This window comes from Bombus flavifrons, chromosome 2 (genome assembly GCF_040668555.2).
Source record: "Bombus flavifrons isolate JBK064 chromosome 2, iyBomFlav1_principal, whole genome shotgun sequence".
In the NCBI taxonomy this organism is placed as follows: Eukaryota; Metazoa; Arthropoda; class Insecta; order Hymenoptera; family Apidae; genus Bombus; species Bombus flavifrons.
Window position 1 is genome coordinate 14913234 of NC_138443.1, and position 24499 is coordinate 14937732.

A 24499-nucleotide genomic window follows, 5' to 3' on the forward strand; every position below is an offset into this window, starting at 1 on the left:
AAAATTGTAAAATTGTACTTTCACAAGTTGTTAATTAACCAGATGATAGAGTATTTCTCTTCCGTGAAACTGATATCAAATTTTACCTTCTTTATAAAATTATCTACACTCTAAAGTTTCTTCTTTTCCATTGGACATCCTATATAACTAACTATACGTAGGTACTTTGTACAACCGTAAAAATACGTACACGCTGAAATTTCATTTTTCTTCTGAACATCCTATATACATATCCGTATACATATCTAGCTATTTCACGCAATTCTAAAAATTCATACTAAATTCATACTTGGTTCGTTTATCTGAACACCGTCTGTAGCTACGCGTGTATAACTGTTTCATGGTATTTTAATGCTTTCCTTAAAATGTCGCCTTTTCTCTCTAAACACCCTATACAGCCACATATACGTACCTATCGCACAGAGAAATTTATATAGTATAATATTTACGTAATTGTATGTGTCCAAATACGATATAAAAATTTCACGTATAACGACAAAAATTCCCACCAGAGCTTCCTTTTTCCCAACTTTCCCAATTCCCTATATAGATACCATTAAATAGTCGCTTCATAGCATTCTAAACATTTACATTTTAAACGTTAATAAAGTTTCGTCCCACAGCACATAACTACTTCAGATAATTGTAAACTTTCCACCGAAGTTCCATCTTCTCTCCGAATATCCTAGACACAGAGATCCGCGCAGGTCTCTATTTCGTAGCATTCGCCATTCACACCCCCATTCACATCCGCGCGAGTCTCGTCAGAGGAAAATCGTCGCGATAGAATCGCCGGTCCTCCCCGGTTTGCCAACCTTTCCTCCGAATCATCATCGGTCGGCGATTTCTTATCTTCCCTGCACCGTAAGTTCGTGCCCTCAGCGAAATGCACCCGTTGTCCCAGTTCCGGCGAGAATCCGAGCAACCTACAATGCACACGAGAAACACCGAGATGCTGTGATATAAAATCACTCTGAAAGAACTAGCTGTCCTCGAGGCGCGGGGCACACGACCTCTTTTCCATTAACGTACGGATATCCTCGATCTGATCGTTTAAATCATCGTTTGGATAGTCGACGACCGCGCTATTTGCCCGCGTCCGTTGCGCCACGTTTTCGAATACATCGACCGACGAACATCGAGGACGAAGGGATGATCGAGGACACCCGAAAGGGTTGAAGCGGGCAACGATAACTCGAAATTTGCTGCCGGACTAATGGCGCAAGGGTAATCTGAAAATGAGTGGGGCGTCTCTGTGCGAATCAAAGTTTTTGTAACTGAGAGATCGAAGTGGTTAGAAGGGGTTGGAGAATTTCGAGTATAAAGTAACTCGTTCCTGTAGAAGATTCGAGCGGATATGGAAGTTTGTGTAATTATTATAGCTTGAATTTAAGCGTTTGAAACTAGGCCAGTGTTAGATCTACCGAATGAAAACTAGTGAGGAATTTCGTGAAATGTTGAGTGAATTATAGATGCTTGTGTGTTTTTGGGAAATTTAAATATATAGGGACGTGCAGAATGTTCGTAATGCATAAGAGATATCCATAATTAGATGGTGAATATTATGATATTCAGAGATTGAAACAGATCTGTTTAGTCGTTGTTGAATGTTTCATTTCTGTAGTTGGGTTTCTGAAAACATGAATCTGCTTAAACATTCCGAGTCTAGCGACAAGGATACATGCTACAATGTATACGAAACGTATTATAATTCCTATCGATATTCTGGATTCTGTTCGATATATTCGTTCGATAACATTTATTCTTTCGAAAATTGACCGATGTTTCAAATTGGATGAAATAAACGTAATACACGAACGAATGGTATATTTATATGCCTATCTAATATCGCTGAAGATTTCCGTATGTGAAACATATTTAGATAAAAATCTTACATTATGGAACCTCGAACAGTCTTAACAATAAAGCTCTTTACCGACGTATCTCGAACAGAATATGCTACCTTTTATCGTAAACAGATCACAAAATTTTTATCGTAATACGTAGTTAAAAATTGATACGACCTCTGTTGTATCGTTAAATGATAATATGGACGAACGAAGAGCACAGGAAAAATATGCGATAAGTATTCGTATCGAAGCACGTTTTGTTTCTCATGTTCAAGGACTCGATAGAAATTACAAAGCAACGAATAGAAGCTTCCAACGTGTCTCGCTGATTAATCTCACTGACCATCCTCGAATTATCCTCTAACTTGTTTCGTCCCGCAGCGAGCGGATAATCGATTGCAGTGTGACAACGCACCAATGGTTTGCGTCTCGAAAACAAGACGAAAAAAAAAGGAAAATAAGAGAAAAGACGATCGGATGCGATCTCGCGGCAACACGAGGTGAAAACGCGGGGAAAAATAAAACAAGCATGTCGGCAATCTATTTCGAGCATATGGATGCGAACCATGCGGATCTGCAGCAACGTGGAAAATACGATGAAAATTTAATCGAGACTGAGAAACGATATCGATGGAAAACCGCGCGAAACGTGGCTCGCTGCAAATCCGATCCGATTATAGCGCAAAGGTGTCCGTTTTTCGGTTGGCCGTTTGTTATTTCGATCGATCGTTTCTCCGTTCCAGCCGCGAAGCCTAAACGAGAGATCGTTTAACGATTGAATTCGTTCGACGAACGATCAATATGCAACTGATCGACTATTCTCGTGTGACGATATTACGGAAATTCTCAAGAAAATAAAGAGAACCGCGGATAATGTGAAATTATAATAGAAAATTAAATAGCTTTTGAGCCTCATTAGAGGCGATTATGAATTTAATATAGTATTTACTATGTACAATATGACGAACAATATGCGGTATCTGTGTAATGACGCAATAATAAATTAATTTCTGCAGGCAACACCAGCTTGTTGACAACTTAATGGAAATTTCACCACTGAATTTCTTCCTCCAAATTGTATTTTTATTAAAAAGATATTTCAAACGTTTGACGTGATAAATGATCGTGTAATGTAGGAGAAACGTGTTGATGAGAATCTTTCGAATTTTTCTAGATATTTCAAAAGCTTGGAATAGCGAAGAACTTGGGCGTGGATATAAACGACCGGGCTTGCGAACAGACCGACTTAAAAGTAACGAAACGTTAACCGTTCAATGCTAAATGTCAACTGTGATAGGTACAGTATCTTTCCTGACGCGTGTTGCTTTGATACGAAACCTTTTCGTCAGTGTAGTTTGTCTACATTTATAAGGAATTAATAACACACATGATTTTGATTGAATTAAGAGTACGAAGATTTATTCGGTATATAAGAGTACTCGAATTTTCGGGGGTATTTTTGTTGACTATATACATAGGAGTCAAAGTGACTAAATGATTTTTGAAGAGGATAAAAAAAATTGTGTCGTCAAAAATTCCAAATACGTAGAATTGGTCAAACAGATGATAAATTTTCAACCTGTTAGCTGAATCGTTTCTCAGCCAAAATTTTCTTCTTAGGCAAGAAATGAAAAAGTAATAAGTGCAATACCTGTACATAATTCGCGTTAGTAAAAAAATCAGTAACAAAATTGCATTTAGTAAAGAAATGCATAAAACAAAATATACCAGCATCACAAATCATAAGATTATAAATAAAAGAGATTCGTGAATAAATCGGTATTATTATTTGACAATCCCATAATTTAACAATTCGTCGTTCTGTCTAAAAAAAATTGACAGTCAGAAATAACAGATCTTTCCCACTCAACGCGTTAATATCTGACATGGAAACGATAAGTTGACAGCCAGGTCGAATGATTATAGGGTTATTTAGAATATGAACTGCACGCTACTTTGGCGGCTAAACGAAATGTAGCACCGATTATGAGATTCCTACGAACTGCTTAAAATCATACTATGAAGCAAACAATTGAGCTGTTCCTAAAATTTAACATCAATTTTATGAATGTGCTTCTGATATCTTCGCGGAAATACGTACGACGAGAGCAACTCTTGACAAACATTAGAAATTCTATTTCTCGTATCACGGACAAAGTTGGACGGTGATGCTGAAAAATGTAGAGAAATGGTATATTACATTCGTCTGCTACGTAGCAATTGTGAAAAACCCGAGTGTGCAGGGTTCATGCCAACATGGAGAAGCAAAGTAGGAAAATAGAGAACATTCGGAGAAATTAAACGAACATTTTACACCCGTGAACCGAGTTATTTAAATAAATGCAAATGTTCGGTAAAATCCGTTAAACTATTTAAACTAAAAAAAAAAAAAACGGACACATGCGAGCGATAAAGGATTTGTTTCGCGTAATTTTGTTATATGATTTACGACCTGAGATTGTGTGCCCCATTCCTCCAAGTTTCTTTTAAACAAAAGAAAAAAGCGTCAAATGGAACAGACCTTTTTCTGTCCTGGACAAGATACCGTAGGGACCATACAAACGTAAGGGACAAATGCAAAGGCACGCGTAAGAAATTAAAAATGCTGCTTGAATGCCAGAAAAACATGGTGAAAAGTTCCCCTCGTTTCTGACTCGGAAAGATATGTTAATTTGCGTACGAGAAAATAACGTAATTTGTCGTTAGAACGTCGTTTACCTTTCGAAGTACCACAAAGAAATAAATAAATAAATTGGAAACAGTTCGTCGAAAGCAATAGAAATTACAGAAATAACTGCGAAGAAATATACAACATCGATGGAATTACAAACACAACGGTGTTCTTACGTTTCGATCAAAATTCCCCTCAAAAAAAAAGAAAAGAAAAAAGGAAAAGAAGTGTTTTAACGTACAACTTCTTCTTTCGTTTCCAGCCAAGGTTCAGAAACGAAGGGTCAGTAGTTTAAACGACATCGTTGAATGCGTAGGGAAGCGCTCGTGACCATGAATCGATCGCTATGAAACGACGAAAATCAAATTACACCGTTCGAAGATGAGATTGAGAAAGGGCGAAATAGTGAAAGAACGAGAAAAATGATGAAACTGACGACATAGAAACGGCTCGTAAAGCGTTACTCGTGTACATTGTACATACACAATATACATACGTATGTTAATATGATAAAAGGCAATTATTCTAATGATCTCGAGATATGTTATCAAAATCACTGTCTATCTGCTGAATAATTTCATACATATGATCAATTTCAATGCTATCGCATTATCATACTTCTCCAAGATTTACGTCAGATTAGTTAAAAATAAAAATTAGATCAGGTTAGATCGGAATTTGATTCGGTTTAGTTTCTTCGGTCAGATTAGGTGTAATTTTTCGCTTTGTTCCTGATTAAGATTAAATTTCATTCAGGTTAGGTTAATTAAATTAGATTTCGGTCTACGTTGGATTTGCACAGCAAGTATAAAAGATCGCTTTATAAATTTGTCAAACTAGGAAAGAATACATGCCAAGGTCGTTAGAGTTGACGAAGCGGATTTTATTATCTCGCGTCACTCGTTTATTTACAAATACGCGTCACACAGGCTTGAATTCATATGCATACAATAAAATCCGCTGATGATCTCCATACCGAAAAAACAACGGAAAAGGAGTTTCATTAACCGATAACGGTCGACGTGGGATTCGAGCGATCTCACAATGCCTCAGCTTCTCTCACGTTGGTTTTCACTTCGTGAATATTCATTCGAATTAACGTTCGCACAACCTGCAACCATTTTCCTTTGCTATTCGGTAAAAGCCAAAAAAAAAAGAAAAGAATAGAAAGCCGTATCGGAACAAAGGCATTCTGGTTTCTCGTTCAAAAACTTTATTCGATAAAACGATGTTTCTGCGAAGCAGAATTCGGCAAAGAATTAAACTATTTGAAGATACCTTATGTTCAAACGAATAATATAAACTTCGAACGTTGTAAAGGATCACAAGGTACTTCGCATAACAGGAATTCACTGATTCTATCCGAGTTTATTCGTTTGGATAAGAAACTTGGACTTCTGCATAACTCTCCTGTTCTTATAAAGGATTTTCTCGCTCTTCTTGGACCACTGAATTATTGTTAACAGTGAAATTTTGTACTTCACAGGATACATAGCGAATAACATTGATACTGGCTGAATAAAGTTTCAGAAATTACCGTCGTTTGATCATCGTGTTCGACGTAAAATTATAAAATTTCAAAGGAACAGTCTATAAGCTGTAACTCGTAACTTGTTCATTCGCTAATACCAGTTAGTCGATCAATTTTATGCAAAAGAATCTTTGCGTTGTATTATCCAATCCTAAACTGACTTTAAGGTGTTCAAGTAAATTTTTAATAAAATCTTCAAAGAGACACGCGAGTTCTTTAATCGAATGGTAAAATCATATATGTAATAGGTTTTGAATTATCTTCGCAAAGATAGAAATTTCCATAAACATCCTCAATTTATTGATGACTGTGTACGCTTACTTTCACATTTTTACCCTCACATGTACATTATTGAGTGGAATTTAAACAATTTCCATGTCGATGACAGATTCGCGGTTCTTTGAATTTCGATCTGGTTCTCAATAATGCGTTGCGCTTTGTTCCAACGTTTTACGAACATCACGCGGTTCACCTTCTCAGGGCAAAGCTGGAACTGAGTTTCAGAACCGCAAGAACCACAAATGCATCATTTAACCCTTTACAGTCGGTTGTCCTTTCTGAGGGGACATCGTAAATCCAGCGAACAACTCGGACGTCCTCTCTAAGGTAACACAAAGAGATTACTGGCAATTACATAGCACGAAATTACACGAGCTCCGCATTTTTCAAAATATATGTTTCCTTGAAGTTTCGCCTTCGTTCTGTACGAAAAGAAACAAATAAGGAAATGGAAAATATGCCGAGCGACAAGGGTTAATAATCATCGAGAAAGTTCAACGTCTCGAATCTGCATACCTTTAATACGTTTCAAGAAAATAGTCGGAAACATCGTATACGAAGCACCGCAGAACGAGCACCCACGTATTTTCCAGACAACGAAACGGGTTCGTGTAACTAGTTTACGCGGCGTGGTCCCAGTTCGCATAATAAAACTGAGCAACATGCTCGGTAAAACAAGCACCGTAACAAAATTCGTTCTGACAAATGGAATTCCGTTGTACATACATACAATGAAAAATATTCCTTATTAATTCGACCATACTGTCCGTGTTCAGAATTATTTATTAATAAGAGAAACATACGCCCAAAATGCGAAATGGTAGGTAAATCTCGTTTATAACAGATAGCTCAGCTAATTTATACACCTAATGAAAATAATCAAAGTATTACCTACTCGAGAGACAACTGCGCTTTAATATCTTTATTGACTTTATATCTTCTGTATCGTGTCACGTAAATTCACCCTGCAGTAAAAATATTACAGTATTAAAAGCGCCGGTGTTTGTTTCGTTCTCCACCTTTACCAGCGGCTTTTAGCGCATTTGATAAATGTTGAAATAATGGAAATGTTTAATGAAAGAAACGTCAAGCTGAAACCGTTTTAAATCTCTATTAAAATTTCCATTACGAATCCCTGTCGAGAAAAAAAAAAGAGAAAACAAAGTTTAACCCTCGTCCATTCCTCGACACGACCAAACAAGGGAGATTTAAGCAAAGACTCGTTTCATCCTCTACATATTACGACATTTCACTTTGAATAATAAGCAGGCGCTTTACGATTATTCCGAAGGGAGACTATCCGCATCCTCCTAGCGAAATCGTTCAACGTTAAATCGAGGAATCGATGGGCTAGGAATTCTGAAAGCCTCGATGGATTTTCAAGCGTTATTTAAAGAGCATCGCGTTCCCATATCCGTCCCAATTACTTACTAATTGATCCTCGATGAAGACTAATTAATATTACCACGCGGATGAATTAGGCCAGCAACGAAAATCCTGGTACTTCGACCCTTGACCCTTCGTTAAGAATTGTATCCGCGGCAAAAGGCAGTCGCATTAATTTCATTATGAATGGAGGTCAAGGAAGATTTCGTTTCGTCACTAGTCAATGAAAAATGAGAAAAGCAGAGAAAAATGTAAATGGAAAAAGACAAGGGGTGTTCCTCTCGAAGAAGAACCGGCGAGCCAGCAACTTATATTGGAATTTAATTCCACAGAAAAGTTAAACGTAGGAACTGGAGAAAGACAAACACGAAGACAAACTTGTGCAACTGGAAGATATGAGGGAGTTCTCTCTATCTATCTATCTTTCTTTTGCTGTTTCAAACTCTTTCTGCGGTTTCCACTTTCAGGGAAAAGAATCTTCTAATGAACGCATTTACCATTCGCGACCAAATGGTTGTAATCGATCGATCTTCACTGGAATTAATCTAGCGCTATCGAAATCGAGCGCTGTGCACTGTGCACGCTTCGGTGACATTTTGAAATCTTAATGCCACGAACCAAGCCACGATAGCAGAGAAACATTTTTCCATGCTCGTCGTAATATCTGCCGATTACTGCGATATGTACCGCTTAGAAATTTCTACGGTTAGAAAAGGTCAAGATAAATCTTCTTTCTCGTGTTATTTCATTAATCGACTATTTCAGTCCGACGAACTATTTCGAAAAATTAGTTAACTCGGATGTGTCTATCGCCCTTTGAACAAATACGTTAATAGTAATATTATTACTTCATAGATTATTGCGTGAAAGGAGATTCCAGGTAATGAAAAACCGATCCATAGCGATTATTTCGTGTACGTGCCAAAAATCTACTCAAAAATAAAAACTTAGACGAAAATATCTTCGTAAGATGTAGAGAGACAAATCTAGAGATGAAAAAACACCGCGTGATATAGCGCAAAAGCTAAATGAAGTTAGAACTTTGTTTATAAACAGTATATCTGTTGTAGCGATAGCGACTTGAGGGGGGCACTAACGAAAAAGAGAAAAAGATTCCGGTTGGTTGATATTATAAAGGTGCCGGCTAAGGAGTCATATTCACTCGGAAGAATCACAATGAAGAAGCGTGAAAGAAGACATGAAAGGTGAGCAAACCGTACGCTAGCTGTTGAGGGGCTGAAAGCTCGATCAAAAAGCTGTGACCCATTTAGAGATTCCCAGCCAATGCTTTTGTACTAGGTTCGTCATCATTTCTCTGCATCTAACGGACTTTAGTTAACGCCTTCTTCGCAGAACAAAGTCAACTCTGCACGCGAGAAGTCATCACCGAAAATGTTCCCCTATCGACTTGTAAATGGAAGAGCTGCGTCAACCGACGTATGAATAAAATGAAAATGTCAGAACGTAAAATAGCTCGTAAAAATAAGTTGAAAACGCGAAGCTTCGCATTAGAATTACATATAATTTGCAACTTATCGACTTACCAATGTTACTATTATATCGCCGGTGTTTATACATTTGTGAGAAATTTAAAAATGCACATAATACGTAAAGACGTATAAAATATCGAAAGTATCGTTACTATATGATAATAACACATGTGTATAAAAATTACTAGTAAAAAATAAGGTGGAAACGTGGAATAAAATTTTTCTGCCAGTTAAACGAAGTTTCGTTTGCTACATTGAATTTTTAAAAATTAATGAGATACGTGCGTTTAATTAATCTCTTTAATTTGACAAATTTTGATGGATTATTATATTGTAATACCAGTGGAATAAGTTTTAATAACGATCGCGTGCATTTATTAACAAATTTTGAAGCTACTGTCGTTCATATTAAATATACATTTTTAATCATAATTTTAATCTTTAGTCGATATTCTGCGATACCAAAATGAGTAATTCACAGGTATCCGAAATAAAAATATTACATTTGTGTACCACTGGTTTTTATTACATCGTGTTATTATGTTATATCCCGTGACCCATAAATGAAAAGTTAATTGTACGTGAATATTCAACGAATTTTCAAACACCTTCCTAAAATCAAAATATCTTGCATATAAATAATTTTCATTTGCATATCTAATTTCTTCTGGCGCGAGGTGAAACCTCAACTCGCTTCTATCACTCATTCCATTTCTATTCACTCTTGATGACAGTAGTCTGCGATATTCCAACCTCTACGATGAAATCTTTTCAATATCAATATTATATGCAAAAATTTTGCTTTAATAGAAGCAAAAATGTGGAAAAACGTATTTGTATCGGTCATTCCATTACACAATGAACATTTGCAACGATGAAACTTCGACGCAGAAATATTCTGTCTGCGATAAAATAATATTGAAAAATACGTACACTTCGATCAAAGTGTTCTGATATCACTGCCAATTTTAATCTTTCTCAATAACCGAAATTTATTGCAGATCAACTGTGACCTGGCTTGTAAAAATCTCATTTAAATCTGACTCAAAAAATATAACATGAAGCTAATTCAAACCTTTCTTTTTTTTATATATGTAGAAAAAGTAAAATGCTTCACTTGTCGATCTACGTCGACAGATAATATGAAAGTGTGTTCTCATTTCGTAATACGTACTCTCCTCCTCGGTATTACGCGTGTTATAACGAAACTACCATCACCTTCATCAAGATCTAACCTAAATCTCCTCCTTTTATTTTTCTTTGAAGCAAGGGAAGTTCCTTGCGAACATCGTTCAATCTAAATCTTTCGATAGTATGAAACTTCCATTCAACATCACTCGTTAAAACTTCTTTTTTGTAAATTACTGAAAAATGTAACGCGTCACTCCCTAATTCTTGATCAAAGACAATTCGCCGTTAAAACAAATAATTAACAAACAATGAGTATGTACGTAAGCGTCACGTCTCGCTCTCTCGCTACATGAATAAACGATGACGAAGAAAATGAACAAACGGCTAATTATACCTATCTGTACCTGTGTCAGACAAATTAAGTTTCTCGACTTTTCCCCGTTTTATTCTTGTGTCTCCATATTTCATTGTAGTCTGTTGAAAATTTATGAATCTTTCCCGCGTATTTCTCGATCTAACGTTATATTTATTAAATCTTGTACTTTCTAGGATTAACCCTGCTAGCATTAATTCGATGTCCAAGGGCTTCAGAACAATTCATGTCCATTTCGAAATCCTCACACAAACCTAAACGAAAGCAACGCAGCTGTGAGAAACACGCAAAATCAAAAACACATTACATCGAAGATTCTCATTGATTGAGAAAATTCTAGACCTCGTTGTCGTTAATTTGTTTATTCCGCTCGGTAACACTTCGCGTGATCACTCGCGTCGGGCTGCGTGGATTACGTATGGTAGAACTGTTCGTTTCGAAGCGTATCGAACGAAGATTAAGTGGGTGTACACGCTTATTTCCGACAACGGAATTTATGGACTCGGTGGAATCGAATTACACAAGTAGTTAAAAACGAATTTTCCACAGAGGCTTGCCAATTTTATACGACGTGCAATTTTAAACCTAATATTTATTATTAGGTTAATCGTGCGTTAATGCTGTGCTGGCGAATATTCGTGACAGGGTTACCTTCTTAATTACGTATTTTCGTAACAACTTTATCAAATTGTATCTAAGGCTGCAAGACATGTGATAATATTACAATGACATATCGCAAGAAAGAAGAAAATAAAACACGAAAGAAATCTTCGATCAAGTGCTTTATAAATTTCTACAAATTATAATTATAATTATATTCGTCAATTATATGTATATATATACATATATAATTATATATTGTATATATATATTGTTATATGTATGTATATAATTATATATTGTATATTGTATATATATTAAGTATATATATAATTGTATACACAGGGTGGTTGGTAACTGGTGGTACAAGCGGAAAGGGGGTGATTCTACGCGAAAAAAGAAGTCGAAAATATAGAATAAAAAATTTTCGTTTGAGGCTTTGTTTTCGAGAAAATCGACTTTGAATTTTCGCTCGGTACGCGTGCACTTTATCACGTCTCGTTATAACGGATCTCACTGTAGATCGTTGTCTCAATTGAGGTTATTTTTTTAATTTTTTTAATTTTTAAATTTTTATTCTATATTTTCGACTTCTTTTTTCGCGTAGAATCACCCCCTTTCCGCTTGTACCACCAGTTACCAACCACCCTGTGTATACAATTTAGAAATGAATCATGAATCGGAAAAACGGATGGTGCAAGCTACTAAAAATTAATAATTATTTATCAGATTCCTTCGGAACTCTTTGCATACTTAACAATCTATAGACAATTTCAGTGGTTTTGCTTCAAGTTAAACAAACCACTTTTTTGAAAGATATTTTCTCAATAATGTCGAACGATCTCTAGAAAAAAATTACTTCTACCTTAAACGATGCTTAGTTATCTGATATTCTCTTACTCTGACATCTGTATTTAGAAGTTCTTCGATAATTTGCAACTTAAATACATGATGATTTTAATGAAAATAAATCTTTCGAAGTACATACATATTCAATACGACGTTTGTACGACGTTCTACTATAATTAGCATCTAAAAAGATCGCATATATGGAAAGGAAATGTTAGACCAGTTCTGCATTTTGGTATAGCTGTACCTACTTCAGTTTCAAGCAACGCAAACTATGACCCTTCGTGTAACGCAACCCTATTCAAGTGAAGTGTCGTTTTAGCTATGAATTATATAAATCAACCATGAAATACTTTTCAAGTATAAATTATGATGATGAAACAAGTTGTGTGCCACTAGTTAGTGTCATATTATACATTGGAAGTATTCTTATGAATTATATAACAATAATTTCAATACATGTAACACAAAACGTATACGACTTCGAATTCTAAAACGTGCTTCTTTAAAAAATATGTATTTCAAAGAAGATTTCGCAAACGTTCGACAGATAATTAATTTTAATTTGCTGTATTTGAACAGCTAGAAATTTGTAAAAATTTCGAACGACACATGTGCCATTTATAATTACAATCAAGTTGACATTTTACAAAACAAAATGAACGTTCTATGTTAAACATTTAGTTTACACGCGAACTATCATTGAAATACGTAAATCCGTGATCTGCACTGCTTAACTCTGGATAAATGCAGTATCTATTAAACAACCACTTTGTAGCAAACTGACATAAACTTTGACGCTTATAACATTGACTGTGTTCCATCTAATGTCAGTAAGTACATCATTGAAGAATAAAAAATACCATACATAACTCTATTGCGTTTTTGCGTTAGATCAAGATATAAAACGTTTATGATTAAACCGTCAATATTTGCGTGTACCCATTCAGGGAAATTTAAACGTGCAAAAACGTATAGAATATACGTAATATATAAAACATATTGTGTGTGTTTATAGGAATATAAATTTTACGTAAACATTTTCAGTCTGTACGTAACAATTCGAAGATGCAAAAAGCCAGTTATTATGGTAATTAGATAGTTATTACTGTAATAGCAAGTTATACTAACCAGTTATTAGTTACCACATTCTTTGCATAGTTGGACACCGCACCATTGCCAAGAGGTATGTACATTGAGCGTATCTTAAATAGAAGTAGTAGGCGCGATTACGAGCGACTCGTTTTCAGGGAAGAAAAACAAGGGACTCTGGCCTAATTTCACCGTGTAAAAGTTTTGGCAATCGAAACGAGCTGACCTTCGAATTATCATAGATTTACATAATTCCATTTCTTATAAATTACAGTATGTTAAATCCAAGCGTTACATCATAACGACTCTCTTTCCAAGGAAAATAAGTCGAACTTAAAACGCTGTTTCGTCGACACACGATCCACCGCATCGTCACAACGAGAAACCGTATTTTCGAGCAGCTTGTTACAAATTCGAACGCGTTAAATTTCGTCGTTACGTCACACAATATTGGAAGCGAGAAAGATAAAGCAACTCGGCAGCGGTGTTTCATTGATCAGAACTGCTTTTGGATCTTCAGAATTGTACCTTTGAAAGGTCGATTTATAGCTGAAGGCGTAGGTTCTAAATTTGAAACAATATGTGATAACGTGAGATACTGATCTGTTCGATAAATTGGAAAGTAGAGTAAAATGATAAGATTTCGAAAGCAATGTTTTTTCGAAATATACGAGGGAATCTTTTTAACGTTGGATTATTTATGTGTGAAGGCGTTAAATTCTAACTAAGATTCTCGAGCCCGTATAAACATATTATGTTTGTACTATGTTTGTCTATAAAGAACTATGTTTCAAATCGAGCCAAATACTTGCCACAAAATCTAGTTGTCGATGCGACGTTTAGTTTTCGCTTCTAAGAAATTTAAGCGTGTCTCGCGTGTTTCATCGATTTCGATATATTTTATGGTCGAGTTGTGACTAAATATTGTGTCATCAAAATTCTAATTATAAATTCGAATACATTAAGTCTCGATGTCATATCACAGATAAGATCATTGTATTACGCGTTGTAGCGTATGAAATGTGTCTATTTGAATACTTCAGCGTCGTTCGCCTGCAGCGAGGTTTATATTAGTTTGACTGTTAATCTATGCTCATCTTTTGTTTAAAATAGTGTTGGAAGTTCTCCAATATCCTCTTTGCAACGATATAGTAAATACCTACGCATAAGATCCGAGTCACTTTCCCTTATGAATTTAAATTTCATCTTTCTACGGATTAAACTGTACAATATCAATATTGTTTGTGGAAAGGCTAATTAACGTATTATTGGCTGATAATATTATTATAAATTCCCTTCTAAGGATAGTAGTCTTAAAGAGAAAGATCGAGATAAATCTGCGAAGATTCTCTAGTATCCTTTTGAATCAGGTTAATTTTGTGGCGTGGGAAGACTATTGTCTTCGACAAACAATCGGTTTTCCTGTGAATTAAAATAAATGAAAATACTCGCATCAATACGTAAGAAATGCAAAGTGCTTTCGAATAGGTTGAAAGAAATTTTAAGATTCAAAAGTTCCTGAACTCTACGACAAAGATGTTTAGAAGTAGATATCAGTTACGTAATTCTTGCTTCTAAGCACTTTCCAAGCAGAGAATTAATTTTCGCACCTTGGAAGGCGAAACTACTACGGTCGAAACTTTTGCGTCAAATCTTCACAAAGCTTCATGATATTCAAATGAAATTGTTAACAACATGCTTCGCAAATTGACTCTTGAAAATTTATGCAAATTTATTCTAGTTTACTCGCAATGTACCTGCCTGCCGCTAATGTCAGTGTAAATTCGAAAGTTTTAAGTAAGACATTCCCTTTACAGTCTTAAATAAATCAATGATGCAGTCGCATGTAGGATTATTCCAAGTGTTGTCTTTCGCCTTCAAATTCATAATGCGAAATTGTCTCCGAGTGAAACAGCGTTCCGTTAGTTCTTTTCATTCTCAAAAAAAATATCATTAATAATGTCAGGTGGAAAAATTACATCTGGGGGATTTTAATATTCAACTATTTCTTGACTTAAGTAATCGAGAATTGTTGTTCATACAAGATAATTATACAAATTAATATACGATGCTAACGTAATAACAATATTAACATACATATGATATTTAATTTTACACATTACATATACAGTTTTAGTTGAAAGGTTGAATTAATTTACCTCTATAATTGCAATTTTGATTGCCTTTATTACAGCAAAATAAAATTATAGTTATTCAGAGCATTTTACTTTCATTGAAAATCTGAAATCCAATAATTTTTATAAAACGATCGTTCTATGAAATTTTATATTTCATTTAATACTTATATATATATGTGTGTGTGTGTGTGTGTGTGTGTGTGTGTGTTCAAGAATTCTATAAAACCTAAATATAATAACATAAAGAACGTTAAAGAAAAATGAATAATATTTATAAGCTGTGGCTTTGGATATTAAGATAATGAAAACAGTGATAATGAATAGCCATAGATAAACGTAATAAAATATTCACGTCACAAAACGTTATAAAATGTTAATAATTTAAAAGAGAAAAACACTCACTTGAAGCTCAACCCATAGACCTTTGGAGTTTCCGGCGAGCCAAAATTACATTTCAGGCAACCGAGCCAAGGCATACAATCGATGAACATTTTTCCGTGATTTTATGGAAATGAGCCACTGCTAGATCACACAATAGGCAACTACTACAGATGCACTCATGCACTTTCCTTTTCGATCTCCTTCAGTGGCGCTGCTTCACTGACTGTTGTATCGGCGTTATTCGCGTTCTTACTCAGGTATTATGTCACCGCAACGCCATAAAATGCACAGTTTTAAATTTGTACATACGAATCACCGTTAAACGAGTCACTTTCGATGTTCCAGCAGAATTACAATTCCTGTTATAAGTTTTCAACTTTGAATGTCCGATATAACGTGAAATATACAAAGTACTGTAGCTATAAAAAGTACTAGCACACTGTCGTATTTACTGTGATATTTACGTATTAATTAATTAGCTCTGAATATATGGAGGCTACAGAGAAAGAACACGATAAGTCACATTTCCTATTTATTACATAGAAACAGTTTGAAAATTCAGTATATCGTCGATTAATAATAAAAATGTTACCAAAATTGTCTTTCTATGTACAGAATTTCGTCAACTTATCGACTATTTTTAAGAGATTTGCATATGTATATCAAAAGTTGATAGTATAAAAATGAAATGTATTAGAAAACTTAATAGAAAAATGCTTCATTGAAAAATAAGGATGTAAAAAATGCTTCGTTGAAAAATAACGACGTATGTAAATACTGAATTAACGTTAACTGATCACGATAAAAATACAGAAAATATATGAGTAGTATAAGAATATAATAAAGAAACTTTGCAAATACTACTTGCTGTTCGATAGGTATACTTAATTAACGTATCAGTATGATATTTATGATCTGCTTATTAAAAGTGTAAAACAAGGTTGGTCATTATGTAATTGACTAGACCAGCCCGATAAAATCGAGCCTGATAAAAACGAACGATAATTGAATGTCGTTATCTAATTGAAACGTGACGTTCTTTCATTGATGAAGTATGAATTGCTAAACTTTGTATTGCAAAGAAAACACTCTTCACTCTTGACCTGTACCTCACATGTAGGTAATTCAGATCGACTATTCGGTGTCCTTTCAAAAATATATTTATCACTTTATTCATTTTAGTTTCATTCTAATTTAAGTTTATAATATCGTCTAGTTGAAACATAGATACGGTATCTTCAGTAGGTATTATCTATCCTGCTTAATTGAAATATCTTATCTAGCATTTTCCATTTTTAATGTTAAATTTAAAAGTTATAACAAAAATATAAAATAATTCTGTCGTATAATTCCGTCAAATAATTTTTTTCAACAATGGACATATCGAACAGAAGCAATTTATTCATATACATACATACAAACATAATTACATAATTATTAACACAAGAAGTTTACAGGGCAAGAGTTAAGATATGTTAAGAATTCCTACGAAAACTTTGCAATATATACAAAGACCATTAATCGACACTATAAGACAAATTAATTTTAGAATTTGTTGTATGAGAGATCAGTTTCCTGTTTCTTTGTCTTTCTTTTCTGCAATTTACGTACGTCAGTTATCTTTCAACGGTTTGATGGGAAAAAGCTACGAACACATTGTGCATACGATTAGTATATCGAATTGCAATTAGAGCCTTTGCACCATGCTATTTAATGCATACAGAGAATTCAATCACCAACTTCGCCTGTTATTAACGAACACAGACTTGTATGTAGATGTAAAAAAAAATGCATGGAATATAGATCGCCGTTTATAATGTTCTTTCGAAACTGAAATTACAAACCGGTTTGAGCACCAAAAAAAAAAGAAAAAGGAAATCGGATGAAGAAAAGATCGAGAGCTGTGACAAATACAAATTGAAGGCAATATTCATAAACTCTTATTCGTTGCGGCTAAATTAACAGATTGCGCAATGTTATACGTAAAATTATGCAATAGGGAACGTGTAATAGCACGTTACAATATTCAACGATATTATAGTTAATATCAACCTTCCATTAGCAAATCGATAATTTCATATCGTCCTACATCGTCCGATTATCATTAAAATCGAGATCTAAAAATCTTTCGGATGAGAATTACTCGATTAGTCTAACCTTTCTCGGCTAGTCTAGCTAAACTCTGGACATTTTAGCACGTTTCAAGGAATTGGATAAAATATTCTTGTTCTTTGAAGGAAAAAAGTAAACTCATGCAATATATACATATATTTCAACATTTATGCAATATATACATATATATACACACGTGTAACCTGCTCTACTTCCGAATGATTATAGAACGAGGATAGTAAACACACAACGTGTAGACGTCGATAGTATGCACCGCAAAAACGGAGAGTGAAATGCTAATAAGTTCAAGATTAGAAACATTGAACTGAAATATTTCTAGAAAATGACACAGGATTTTTGTTCACATGTAGTCTTGTGTATCCTTTTTGTTAATGAACAGAAGCTATGTATGCGACTAAAGTCAAATCGAATTCAAATATATTTAGAGAATGATCTTTTATTTTTATGTATCCTTATACGTAACTTTTGATAACAAATAGGACGTATGAACGATGTATGAACGGTGAATATGATCAAGCGAAAATGAAAGTTTAAGCAGATCTTGAAAATTTTAATATCGAAGCATATTGTTACGCGTGACTATAAAAATAATTTATTCGAAAAATTACGAAAAGTTGCGAAGGTTTTTTACTGAGAGCGGCTATTAATCAAGCGACAATTATTCGTATGAATTTATAATTTCACTAACTGCTGTTCACGACTGCGATCGCGTAGAACCGGAGGAAACTGATGTTTTTTCTTATTTATTTTTTGATATTATAATTTCTTCGCATAAACTACGCTTTTAGTTTAATCAACGTTAAATCATTTGTACCGCGAATATCCCCATTCCTTTTAATTTCACTTGAAATTTTAATTTTGTCAGTGAATTTTACCTCGAATACCCGCTACAATTCCATTCAGGGAACGCGTGTTTGACAAGTATCATGAAAATTTTAGTCCATGGAACAAGAAATTTTTCACGATCCACTACGTTTTACTAAACCGGAGGAAATTCGATAGAACGCAGAATACAACGCAGCGTACGTCATACTTTGTAGAGAAAAACAAATCTCTTAGGAAGCCTGGTAACATTCTAAAGCAGTGTTTCCCAATATTTCTCGAGTCACGAATCCCTTTTATAATAATCAAATAACTCTGTTCCCTTTCAATATATAAAATATACACCGTGATAGATCTTAACTCTCCTGTTCTCACTTGTTCTCCGCGGCTGTATCTTCAACTATATCTGCTTTGCAAGTTTTGAAAGTTGGTTGATAGGAGGCGACACATTTTATATATTTTGTTTTTTTAAATAATACTCAAATTTCATTTTGCAAAAATATTCTAGATAGCGAATATTAACGCGAATCACTGTACATCTAATACTAGAATCAAATATAATACAACTTAAACGCTATCTACATTTCGACAATATCTAGCGAAATATATTCTTTATTTTGGACTATGTAGATCCGAACAAGGTTAATTCGTTTCATTTCATTCGTTAAAAATCAACATTAAAACCACTGTACTCGAATATTGCAACGTAGCCACATTAAAATAAATAAATATCGAGAAGTGCAATGTCTATTTATAAACTACATTTCAACTACAAGAATAATTACTAAATTTTATCTAAAAACAGTTCTCAAATAAGGAGTCACGATCCATAGGTTGGAAATCGACATTCTAAAGCGTCCGACTAATAGGTTAACCGATACTAATCATGGTAACACGAGGTATCGATATTCGATCGAGTTCCAACTTAAAGTCGAAAGCGACGAAGTCGATCAGGCATTACGGAATAATATCGATATTTTTCTATGTAAGTACCTTCGGGATCTGAAAAATCTTGGTCTAAAATAAATATGTTTCAACGACTGGCGTCCAATTGCGACGTTGAGATATTTCTTCTTTGCAAGCGGATTTCGGTAACTCAAAGGATCTGCACGTTTCGCGAATTCGACTCGTTTTTCTCACTCTCGAACCAATATCGATGGTACACCGTTTAGAAGGCGGCCTATTCACTCATAAAATCACAAATTCGATGATCGATCGATTAGAAAAATGAATCGCATGGTCCACGAATCGATACCACGACGCGTACTGCGCTTCGAGCCTTCAGGAGGAACGCTATAATAAACGTGTCTTCGTCTTTCTTTCACGTCTGTTGTCTCTCACCGGTTCTCCCTCTCCTTCGAAGCAACACTATATAAACAAGAGAGACCGGTACGGAATCGAGCGATTCGTCGATCACGCAATCTCCTTTTGACCGTCCTACGTGAAACAACCCACCTAACGTCTGGCTCTGTTGTCGCGAAGGGCACAGGCGAAACTGGTTTCAAAATATACAAAGCGTGTGTCGCCTTGCAACAATTACGTCGATACTTTGGGAACGTTCGTATTCTGTACACTTTACGATGTGATCGTAATTCATATTTTAAAAATTTATCGTAAGAAATATATGAATGTATTAGCTAGGTATAATGCGTAGTTACATTTTTTACGCCTTCGTAACATAACGCTTTAGAAACGTTTTCGCTACATCTTTTTTAACGAGGCTCTCTCGAACAATCAAACTAAACGTTATTAATGAAACTGTATGATGACACGAGTATCGATAACCGTGGCGATTTTGATGATAAATACAGCGAAATTTTGGAAACAAATTTGACAGACTACGAGTCATCTGATCGTGTTATTCGATGTAAAATTGTAAAATTATGAAAGGCAAGTTTATAATCTGCAACTTGTATGTAGCTTCTCGATTCACTAATACTGTTAAATTACTTTATTTTAAATATGCATTGGTAAATTATTGTGCAAAGGGACTCACGTGTCGTACGTAATTCATTGTGTATATTGACTTAGATGTATAGTTATTTTTTCGTCTTCAACGACAAGGACAAAGTTATTAAGACGAAGGAAACACGATTCTCTCTTATTTTCCAATCGTATTTATTTGAAATATATTTATGAACATGAAACGAAACAGAAAATTGGAAAATACATATTTTGAAATTTTTGAGAAAAATAATTCACAATGACAAAATTATTTGATTTCTTATAGAAGCTTTCTCTGGGCATACTATGTGTATATATTATATATAAGATTTTTGTACGGCGAAGAAGAAAAGATAAGAAGGAGAAAATTGTTCAGAATTCAAGAAACTTACTGATCTATCAATTTGACATAAACGTAATTTTGATTGAACAATAACGTTTTAAATGAAAGTTTCATCTTCAGAAAACAAGTTATTGAATCAATCATGAATTAATCGCTAGTTTCATGTATCAGAATTAGTCATCGATCAGAAACCAGACTAAGCAAATACACGTAATCAAACACAAACGCGTTAGGATTTGATTTAGGATCTCTCCATGCAGCAGTAAATCTATATTCTCGATTTTGTAAACATCTCTGGCAGAAATACTCGATATGAGTTTCTCAAGAGTCCACGAACGGTACAACAAAGCCTGCAGATCACGTCACTAACGACCACGCTCGAATTACTTGATTTGGTATGAATACACATGGACAACTTGCCCTAAAACACTTTCGAACTTTGAGACGAAACAATATTATGATATTGAACTTTTAGTACGAACTACAAACAGAACCAAAATAATGCATAATTTCTACGTGTACCTAAACGTGGACCTTACTGTTATCGCTTCGTAGATTTTTATTGAGAGCTCGCAATCAATAGATTGCAATAGTAAGAGTAAATTGATTTAGGATGAACTTGTTTAATTCTTTTCATTAAATCTACCAATGAATTATTAATTAAACGTACTAAGCGCGTTTCATAAATCTTTTTCACTGAATTCATTAATAAAAGATTAATGTGATGTACTAAACCATTTTATTACACATATTGCATATTGTTTATTATTTGGACTTGTTTATTATCTACCTCGTATGTTATTTGCCTTATTCACTTTCTTGCAATTACATCTAGTTTATTATTAAAAATAATTCCTATCTAGTATCCAAGTCGAATGGAATATCTCTATGAGTTATTTTAATGTTCTCAGATCTAGTTCTACTGTACTCTAGATACAATACGCATCCCGACTTAATACGATAATACGACGAAATTACGATGGTATAATACAATAAAAAACAGGTGCGTCAATTCCTCTAACAGTGACGTATATGTATGATGAAATCTAACCCAACTCACAATTCGACATAATCACCGTGTCGGCCTTCGAATAATTAAACGGAATTACCGACATATTTCTTCAATGTATCTATGCCGGTTATATTTACCAGCTTCATGCATAATATTTATAACCAAAGGCCATCAAAATCACTTTCGTAAAAAAATTCCCAAACATAGGAGGACTAGAACCAATGACGAAATACATTAATCATTTTTCAGTACCTGTTCCTTCTCATCAGCTTCTAAAATGACTGTTTCACGATTCTAGTGGTATGTCCAATTCTAAATGCAAAACAGTATCTTTTAAACACGGTCGTAGATCAAAGCAGTAGTCACATTAATTCAAATATTGTCCAAAACATTTACATAATTATGCAAAAATGTTTTTCAAACACATATGTTCGAACAAAATTTATTTCCAGTAATAAGCCTATTTTCTATTTTCTATTGAAAAAGATATATCTAACGGATCGATTATCAAGAGAAAATATTTATAGTTACAGCTTTAAAAAGGAAATGATAGTTCTTCAGTGACATATACGTATACAATGACCTTGCAAATTGAGAAATCAAAGAAGAAGTATGTACTAATTTATCTATGCGCGTTCTTCAAAGCTATTCCAGGTAAAACATCCTGGATCTATTAGCAACTTGAAATTCTAAGAAAGAGATATTTTAAATAAAATATTACAAAAAAGTACTTATATTGTATAATTCATTTTTTACCTAAAAATGTGATTTAACATAAGACACTGTATTTAAATCATTTTTAATTCATGTATATAGTAATGCCTCAGAGAATAAACGTCAACAGTACGTATATCTCAAAAAGGTGATCAATAAACGCGGTATTGAAGTGTTTTTAACTATAATATATGTATTATTAACTACACAAGGTCAGCGTATAGTCAAATGAGATAGCCAACGTAATCCATTTGAACTCTACACCTTGGTAATATCCAGTAAATACGCCACAGATGGTATTATTAATAATATGTATTAAACATTTTACTAATATTATTACTGTTATTATTTTGTCATTATATTCTTGCATGAAAACAAACGAGATACACAAACTGTTTAACAACATATTACGCGCGTGTGTTATACAAGACATTTTGTAATTTCATTAGCATCGTACGTAATACGTGATAATAATTACGAATTATTTATTGCAAACATACATTTTACGAGAGTCATTGAGATATTAATTTGATCGAGAAATCGATATGGAAAATTAAGATTTAAAAAGAATTTATTTCCACAGAATTAAACTGTTTCCCATTTGTAACTTCACGAGTCCTTCCTTGAAAAATTGATCGCGCTAGGAGCATCGTGTATTCGTATTTGTTCGAACATTTATTTATTCGATAGAGATTTATAATAAAGAAGTTGCGGAGTAACTCAATTATTTTAAACAATCAATTATTCGCTATATTAATAACCCACAATACTTAGTAACAGCTTCTTTAGCTCTGATTATATAATATATTTTAGCACCACTATTACAATGTATATTTACAATAAATGTATATTTACAATAAATGTCTTTTAACTCCAATATAAATTTTCGGATTGGTTTTCTCGGTATAAAACATATAAAATATTTTATTATATACCTCCGTAATACTTAATAGGTAAAAAGATCTTCTATCGAGATTCTACTTTTCGAATTACATTTTTAATAGGTAATATGAATTTAGATAAAAATCCGCAGTCCAATAACCACGATAGTCGTATTTCATTAGAGCGGCAATATTTCAAAGAACTTCGCGTAACATACGCAATACATTCATAAAAATTTTCCACGATAAACGTTCGGGTACCTTCGTGACTCAGTGAAGCACAGACAGTATAAGAGGATTGTAGGTTTATCGGTTGTATAATTATCGTGTACGTTCTCGAACGTACGTTTGTCGAACGAACTGTTCCCAAAGAATCAAATTCAACCGGGACAGAGGAATACGAGTAAACCTTTCACATGAAGATACGAAAGGACAAAAAATTAATAGCAAACAACGAGTTTTTAATGTACGAATAAAAAATGTGGGACGATCAAAGGGCATAGGTAAACGCAAAGCGGATCGCCCTATACTGGAGAACAATAAATTTTCACAGACTCTCAACCTTTCTACCAGCCCCGAGCTATATACCAGGAATTTTTGCATTTTACTGTGTCAGCTCGATTTGACGCGTTCAAGGACTTGCTGATATCACCGTGAATGCAGGCAAATGGCAGAACACATATCACCAATTGCGAAGCAGAATTGTCGTCATAAATGTGAAATAAAAATACCTCAAAGGTGTTTTGATGCCGATCAACCGAATCATCTCTTCAATGAATTTGACGAGATCTACAGAATTCAGTTGTTTACAGCAATAATTATTTATTAGGAGTGAAAGTACCTATTGAAATGCATTCGTAGAAAAATAAAGACATAGCT

The 24499-nt window shown here is 34.2% G+C and overlaps 1 protein-coding gene across 1 annotated transcript in view; it reads right to left on the reverse strand.

The window, feature by feature from the left end:
• LOC138190033 (transmembrane reductase CYB561D2) overlaps positions 1-23789 on the reverse strand; it is a 148213-nt gene extending 124424 nt beyond the window's left edge. Inside the window, exon 1 of the mRNA XM_069132478.1 lies at positions 23782-23789. The gene's annotated coding sequence lies outside the window, so the exon portion shown is untranslated. The remainder of the gene's footprint in view (positions 1-23781) is intronic.
• Between the last annotated feature and the right edge of the window lie 710 nt (positions 23790-24499).